Raw genomic sequence first — 8,511 nt, forward strand, 5'->3', positions numbered from 1 at the left:
CTCAAAGAGTTGCTGTCAATGACTCAATGTCCAAGTGGAGAAGAGTGGCGAGTGGCGAGTGGCATTCCTCAGGTGTTGGTACTGGGACCGGCACTGTTTAACATCTTGGTGGGTGACATGGACAGTGGGATCGAGTGCACCCTCAGCAAGTTTGCCGATGGCACCAAGCTGTGTGGTGTGGTCGACACGCTGGAGGGAAGGGATGCCATCCAGAAGGACCTTGACAGGCTGGAGAGGTGGGCCTGTGCAAACTGCATGAAGTTCAACAAGGCCAAGTGCAAGGTCCTGCACGTGGGTCAGCGCAATCCCAAGCACATATACAGGGTGGACGGAGAATGGATTGAGAGCAGCCCTGAGGAGAAGGACTTGGGGGCAGTGGTGGGTGAAAAGCTCGGCATGACTGAGCAATGTGCGCTTGTAGCTCAGAAAGCCACTCGTGTCCTGGGCTGCATCAAAAGAAGTGTGACCAGCAGGTCAAGGGAGGTGGTTCTGCCCCTCTACTCTGCCCTTGTGAGACCCCACCTGGAGTACTGCGTCCAGCTCTGGGGTCCCCAGTATAGGAGAGACATGGAGCTGTTGGAGCAAGTCCAGAGGAGGGCCACAAAGATGATCAAAGGGCTGGAGCACCTCTCCTATGAAGACAGGCTGAGAGAGTTGGGCTTGTTCAGCCTGGAGAAGAGAAGGCTCTGGGGTGACCTAATTGCGGCTTTCCAGTACCTGAAGGGGACCTACAGGAAAGATGGTGAGGGACTGTTTATCAGGGAGTGTAGTGACAGGACAAGGGGTAATGGGTTTAAGCTGAAGGAGGGTCCATTTAGATTAGATGTTAGAAAGAAATTCTTTACTGTGAGGGTGGTGAGGCACTGGAACAGGTTGCCCAGAGAAGCTGTGGATGCCCCATCCCTGGAAGTGTTCAAGGCCAGGCTGGATGGGGCTTTGGGCAGCGTGGTCTAGTGGAGGGTGTCCCTGCCCATGGCAGGGGGATTGGAACTAGATGATCTTTGAGGTCCCTTCCAACCCAAACCATTCTAGGATTCTGTGATTCTATGATTATCAGAACTTGTATGACTAATTCAGCCTTTTATCTATCTTTGGATAATCATGTAGACGCTAGACACATAGGAATGCTGAACAGATAATGTAATTGGTAGTGTAAATCTGAGTGGGTAGGCAGTTGGATTTTCTTCAGTCAGTTCTTCCTAGCCACTGTCTTTGAAGCTGTAATCCTTTGGAGCCACGCATGGTCTCAGGTTCCAAACACACATTAATGCCATGATAAGTAACTTGCTGCGGAGTTGTTGTGCTGCGTTGGGGTGTCACTGCTCCCACAGCCAAACTGGCTGTCAAGTTGCCTCATTTATTTCAGTGGAAAGTTAATAGCTTTCCAGGATAATTTTAAACAACCCAAGCTATTTTGCATGAAATGCATAAAGAAAGCTCACATGTCTTTCGTCAGCTCAGCTCTGGACATAGTATCTTTCACTAAATTTGTGATCAGAAACATCTGGTGACTGGTAACTTGCAGCTGGGCTGAATTGAGATAAACAATGTGTTCTGGGGTGCAAATGAAGGGATGAGGAGAAGAGACTCAGGATGGTGTGATCTGCTCTAATTTTGTTGATGGTGTAACTTCATTCATCAGGGCACGTACATCCTGGAGATCAGTGGGGTCAGCAGGTCCCTCGTAGGCACACAGACGTTAGGATGGGGACCTAGGTTTGTAGTCTCTCTTGCCTAGTGCTGGGTAGAACACATAAAACATTTCTTTATGTTTAAATACTGAAATATAAATATTACCTTCTTTAAAACTAGTGAAGCTGCAAGAGAGTGAAGGTTAATAAAACTCTTAGTTTTCTCCTGATACTTGAACAAGTGCTGCTTATGCCGGATAAGTTAAAGAAACATATGAAAAGAACTATCAAACTTAAAAATGTTTGTTTCTACTTCTCATTTTCATTCATTTCTATGACCAGATATCTTTAATACCATGCCTAAATATACAAGCCAAATAGTCTCAAAAGCTTCCTGAGATGAGCTGACACAGAGTTTTGTAATGACATATGCATTCTTAAGTATAGTATTTCACCGTTCTCCAGGTCTATAAATAAAAAACTATGTGAGTAAGAAGTGATATTCTTGCCTTTCTATTTTTATAAATCTCCAATTTCCAATGGAAATTAAACACAAAATAACTCAACTTTGGTCTTTCTGTGCTGCTTCTGATCTTTATGATAGTATATTATTGAGGATGATATTCCATATTTTGGATGGAGTAAATACTGTGAAATTTTAAATTTATTTATGTGCTTAAAATTGCACAGTGGCTTCTTCAGCCAATTAGTTGTATATTCACTTTTGGTTGCTGTAGATGCAAAATCTGAAACTGGTTCCTTCCATCCTTCCTTCCTTCTGTCCGTCCTTCCTTCTGTCCTTCTTCTCAAACGTCACGTTCTTCACTGTACGTCTCACAGACTTTTGTTTCTACACCCTGCTGTCTTACTTTGGCCCAAAGATAGCTACACTTGAATCCTCAGCAAAATGATATTGTAAAATTTATCCTTTCACAGTTGTAAAGCATGAAATTACTCTGATGGTATTGTACTCTTGCAGGTGTTGACTAACATCAAGTACTATCATACAAGTGGTGCAGTGCAGAGTCCATATTGAGGCAGATTCTCTGCTAATACAATGTTATTGCCTGTAGCTGCTCAGAGAATTTATTCCAGACTATCTGTGCAATCCTTCCTCTTAGTTTAAAAAGCCAGATGCCGCCTTTCTGTGCACATGCACTTGTGAATGAAATCAATGACACAGACATGCTCCTTTCTGTACAGGAGAAGTATTTGACACAAAGCATTACCTTCTTTGCTCCTGCCAACTTAGACAATACCAGGAAATATGTTCCCAAGCAAAGGGATAATTCAATTAAAACCCCAGTTAGAATTTATCTAGATCTAAAAAAAAAAAAAAAAAAAAAAAAAGAACAGTGAGCCCACCGTGGAGTCCAAAGAGCAGGTTCTGGTTAATTGGAAGCCTAAAGAGCCAGTCTCCTTCCTTTTGTGGGTGGTGCTAAAATAGTTGCAATAATTAATCTGTTTTAACTCTGTAGCTAAAATTCTCCTGTGGGAAAAAACATTCCAAGAAAAAAAAAAAAAAAGACTTTGAAGAGTGGGGTGAATACTTTATTCTAAAATGTTGTGTCTACTCAAGAAATAGTTTTTGCTAAAGCTTGTTGATTCATTTTGTCATAAAGCAAATTCTTATAAAAGTCCTCAGTATTTGTGTACAGTTGTCAGGCATTAATAATCATGAATGTTTTGAGCAATCATCTTGTTACTGTGGGTTTTTTTTTCCCCTTTTTTTTTTTTTAAATACTTCTATTCACCCCCAAGAAGCCATTTTTACCTTTTCTCCCAGTTGGCGTAGAGATGTTGGTCTTTACTACCTCTAAATTTAAGAGAAAGTAAATTTTTAGTTAGGGAATACTAGATTAACTTAAACATACACTGAAAAAGAAGTCTCTGAAGCTGCTGACAAGTTTATATTTTGCTTCTGGAGCAATTCAAAGGTTTTATTGAACGTTGCATTAAAGAATTCATAGAAAGCAGACAAAGAAAGTAGCCCTGGAAAGTCAGTTGTTCCATCCTCTGTTCTCAAGGCATATCTAAGGATGCCTAAACCATTCTTGGCAGAGATTTGTCCACTTCTCCCTTGTTGCAATTTAAGTCCACTACCATCTGTTCTCTCTGCAGTAGCCTTCTACAGGTTTGAAGGCCATTACCATGTCTCCCTGCAGTCTTCTCATTTGTAGATGATGAAGAGCCTGGTCTTCTCAATGTTTCCCAGGCTCGGAGAGCTCTACCTGCTTTCCTCTGTATTCTGTCCATTGATTCCTGGCATTCCTGGAAACGATGCTTCAGACTGAAGAGTTCTGCATCTGAACAAAACCTTCCTATTGACACTTATCCAGGATGATATTTGCGTTTCTTGCAACCTTGTGGCATTGCTGACGCATGTTCAGTCTGTGACCCACTGCAACCTCTTGACCTCATTTGTGGAACTGCTGCCCAGTCATCCCCATCTCATATTTGTTCAGTTGATTATTCTCGAGTGCTATGCTTTGGATTTGTCCTTACTGAAATGCGTTCCATTTGTTTAATGACCACATACCTCTTATTGCGGTAATGCATCCTCTCTATTTCTTCAGTTCATCCTTCTGAATTCAAATCCTGCCATCTGTGTAGGGCTTACAGCTTTCCCAAGCATTGTATCCTTTGCAAAACTGATACAAGTACTATTGATTAATGAAATTACCGAAAAGTGCCAGATCTGGGATAAGTATTATGCAATGCAATGGGTATGGGATGTCCCGGTCAGTGACTCCTTGTTACTGGAGCTCACAGGACAGGCATGGTGGGGACAGAGAATTATTCCACTGAGATGCCATGACTTGAGAGTGGTGAAGCGAAGTTTTATCAAACCATCCAGGGCTGGGGAGCACTGAGCATCTTCAGCTACAGTGTTGATGAGGGTCCTCATGAAGTCCAAAGCTGAAAAGACAATAACCTGAAGTATCAGTGTCTCTTCCACACAACCAGGGAAGTTGTATTTGCTATGGACCCTCCCTCTTTCTCTTCGTGGGTGTGGAAGTCAGCTCTACATCATCATACTAGAACTTTCTTTTAATATTTTCATAATTTAAACTCTCTCATGAAAAATTAAATTGAGTTTATCTTAGTTTTCAAAAAAAGCAAAAAAAGTTATACTGAAGTAGAAGGAGAAAGAAAAAAGAATATGAGCAGAAACTAGAAGTATTATTGGAAGGGAGCAAACAATCAGGAGCTAGAGCCATTGGGGTGGTCTGAGTATGTGACACATGGGGGACAGATCCATAAGAAACCATAGTGTGTATATTTTCTTGTTCATTGAAAAACTTGTTAATTTTCGCTTTTGAAAGTACAAAACTCCCCCCCAACCTGCCCTTGACTTAAGTGCTACAAATGGTATGGTTCATTAGGAAATTGTATTGTTCTCAAAAAAATGATGACAAAGATATTTTTTCATTTTCATCAGTGCTCCTCCATGAAAATGACCCACTCAATATATTTGGGTTTCAGACAAGTTTTTCAAAATTTCATGTCTTTTAAACTAACACTTCTATTACAGTTATTTTTTCAATAACTTCCATTATACAGATACTTTACAAGAATGGTCTTTTGACAATATATATTGCTGTGGAAAGTGCTTTTCTCTCTTACAACTTCCTGTAAAATCTTTCCTTATCTAAACTCATGATGAAGATGAATTTGCTGTTCTTGCTAACAATGATTGCACTTTTTTCCAAGGTCAGTTACAAGAAAATAAGTAGTTTGAGCTGCACTGGCACTTAAACTTTGTGTCATTTAGCTCAGCATATGAAGAAGTAGAGATCCACAAGCAAACATTTTAAAATGTTTTGCCTGCACATAAACCTTGAAATAAGCTGCAAGAATAATGCACACTTATACATAACTCCTTTGGTTTAGGTATGGTAAGGCAGGATTCCTGAGGCCAAACTTACATTTTTGTAAGGGCTCTTTAGGAGTATCTGCTTATTTAATGCAAGTAAAATTACCAAATACCACACCTGCTATGTATTGCATGACTTCTAAAGTATAGCCCTGCATTTCTTTTGAAAGGAATAAGACATAAAAAATTTACATTAAAGAATAATGTGTCAGCTACGTAATTTTCTCTTAAGATATAAATGATTCAGAGAGGCTGATTCTTGCTGCTGTGTTATTCAGAGAACAACAATACAGCCTGATATAAAGCAATGTTTAGCTTCATATTGCTTTATATTGCTCTTGAACAAGTGACACTGCATTGTATCAGGATAAAAAACCAGAATCACATCCGTAGTATCTCAAACATTAGAATAATTAATGAGTGATTTGTGTCATTGAAAGGTCCACTTCTAGCACATTTTGAATGAACTGACCTGGATTTAACTCAAGACTAGTCCAAAAGAGAGCAAATGTAGTTACCAAATCAATGTCATATGACCACAACTGAGACATATTTGATGGAAAAAGGAACTTGAGAAACTATAGAATCCTAGAATGGTTTGGGTTGGAAGGGACCTCAAAGATCATCTAGTTCCAACCCCCCTGCCATGGGCAGGGACACCCTCCACTAGATCAGGCTGCCCAAAGCCCCATCCAGACTGGCCTTGAACACTTCCAGGGATGGGGCATCCACAACCTCTCTGGGCAACCTGTTCCAGTGCCTCACCACCCTCACAGTAAAGAATTTCTTTCTAACATCTAATCTAAATGGACCCTCCTTCAGCTTAAACCCATTACCCCTTGTCCTGTCACTACACTCCCTGATAAACAGTCCCTCACCATCTTTCCTGTAGGTCCCCTTCAGGTACTGGAAAGCCGCAATTAGGTCACCCCAGAGCCTTCTCTTCTCCAGGCTGAACAAGCCCAACTCTCTCAGCCTGTCTTCATAGGAGAGGTGCTCCAGCCCTTTGATCATCTTTGTGGCCCTCCTCTGGACTTGCTCCAACAGCTCCATGTCTCTCCTGTACTGGGGCCCCCAGAGCTGGATGCAGTACTCCAGGTGGGGTCTCACAAGGGCAGAGTAGAGGGGCAGAACCACCTCCCTTGACCTGCTGGTCACACTTCTTTTGATGCAGCCCAGGACACGGGTGGCTTTCTGAGCTACAAGCGCACATTGCTCAGTCATGTCGAGCTTTTCACCCACCACTGCCCCCAAGTCCTTCTCCTCAGGGCTGCTCTCAATCCATTCTCCACCCATCCTCTAGTTGTGCTTGGGATTGCGCTGACCCACGTGCAGGACCTTGCACTTGGCCTTGTTGAACTTCATGTGGTTTGCACTGTCTATGTCGCCGACCAAGATGTTAAACAGTGCCAGTCCTGGTACCGACCCTTGAGGAACGCCACTCGCCACTGATCTCCACTTGGACATTGAGTCATTGACTTCAACTCTTTGAGTGTGACCATTCAGCCCCTTCCTTATCCACTGAAATGTCCATCAGTCAAATCTCCAATTTAGAGACAAGGATGCCATGCAGTACAGTATCAAATGCTTTGCACAAGTCCAGGTAGATGACATCCAAGACAATAAGATAAGGCAGTGGTGTCTCCCTAGTTTATTAAGTTTGGAAATGTGCAACCTAAGACATTAACTTTTCCCATAATTTTGCAACCCTTACTCAAAGCTTGTATTTTGCTTTTCAAGAAGTATTGTTACTCGAAATGAAAAATTGAAACTAAAGTGGGTATTTTCAATTTTTTATACTTTATGATGTGTAAACAAAACCTCAAACTTTATATTTTTAAAATGTGGGGTTTTTTTGTTATTTTTAATCTTTACCCCAAAATCTAGTCCATGCCTTTATTGTGGCACTCTTGAGTTGTCTTATCTACTTATCTACATCTCTTGAATAACAGATGCTGTTGGCTGACTGAAAAGCACCAGTTAGGAGTAATTGAAGGGTTAGATCCGACTCTGTTAGCCAGCATAAGCCTACCCTACATATGGCGGCTGCCAACAGGGTGAAGGGACTGACTTACCTAGGCTGTTGTCACCTGCCTGCCACTTTCTTCCAGCTGGAAGTTTTTGTCCCTCTCCCTACCCCCAGTCTCCAGCAGAATTGAATGTCTGGTTACTCATTAACATTATTCCGTCAAAATGATTTGAGTGAGTTTAAATACTTCATAGTAAGGGATTTTTTTTTAAAAAAACCCTGGATCAATTTTGACAGAACGGGGTTAGAGGAGGCTATGCACGCAGTGACGCCAGCAGATGGGAAGGTGCAGCCATCTCGCCTGGGATGGGTGGGGAGACCTGAATAAGCAGCTTAGGGAAGTCTGCATGGGTAACCACTGACACTGGATCTGCCACAACCAGAGAAGTTTGTCTCACTGGGCTTTCTCCAAATCTAACCTCATCTCCAGTGCATTTTTCAGTTAAGAAAAATGCGTAAGATGACAGCAGCATCAGTGAAATAGCAGCATCACAACATCTGAAAGGAACAAGGAATCCCAAGAAAAGGAGGAATTTTTTAGCTGTAGTTTGTAGCCTTTGGGTTGGGGTGGATGAGTTTGTAACCTCTTTAATGCTTGTGATTAATTTGCCTTTGGAAGTCACAGCTGCTCCTAAAGCCTCGGTGCCTTCTCCACTTCACTGAAGGCATTAGGAACTTGCAGCAGAGTTCGTCACACCTCCCCACAGCTGCTCCCCAGCCACAGGAGGATATTTCTCAGGACATCAGTGTTACGACGACAATGCCGGTTCAAGGAGTCCTGCCTCCTCTGAGGTGCCTCTTCTGCTCGTCTCTCATTCCTACCCCTACACTGCAATGTATCAGGGTTACTCGTAACCTAGATGCGTTCAGCAATCCACCTTCTTGCAGAGCCCCACCAACAGCTCTGTGAGAATTGCTGGGGAGGAAGCAAACTGCTGTGGTGAAAGAGGAGAAGCCCAGGCTTCTTAAACTGG

The 8,511-nt window shown here is 42.3% G+C and overlaps 1 long non-coding RNA gene across 1 annotated transcript; it reads right to left on the reverse strand.

Moving 5' to 3' along the window:
• Positions 1–912: 912 nt before the first annotated feature.
• On the reverse strand, positions 913–8,053 carry LOC142600480 (uncharacterized). Its single transcript, XR_012833985.1, has 3 exons — positions 7,584–8,053; positions 2,281–4,550; positions 913–1,740 (listed from the first exon to the last, which is right to left on the reverse strand). It is a non-coding gene; the product is annotated as an uncharacterized LOC142600480 (long non-coding RNA).
• Positions 8,054–8,511: the final 458 nt, after the last annotated feature.

Source organism: Balearica regulorum, chromosome 1 (genome assembly GCF_011004875.1).
Source record: "Balearica regulorum gibbericeps isolate bBalReg1 chromosome 1, bBalReg1.pri, whole genome shotgun sequence".
In the NCBI taxonomy this organism is placed as follows: Eukaryota; Metazoa; Chordata; class Aves; order Gruiformes; family Gruidae; genus Balearica; species Balearica regulorum.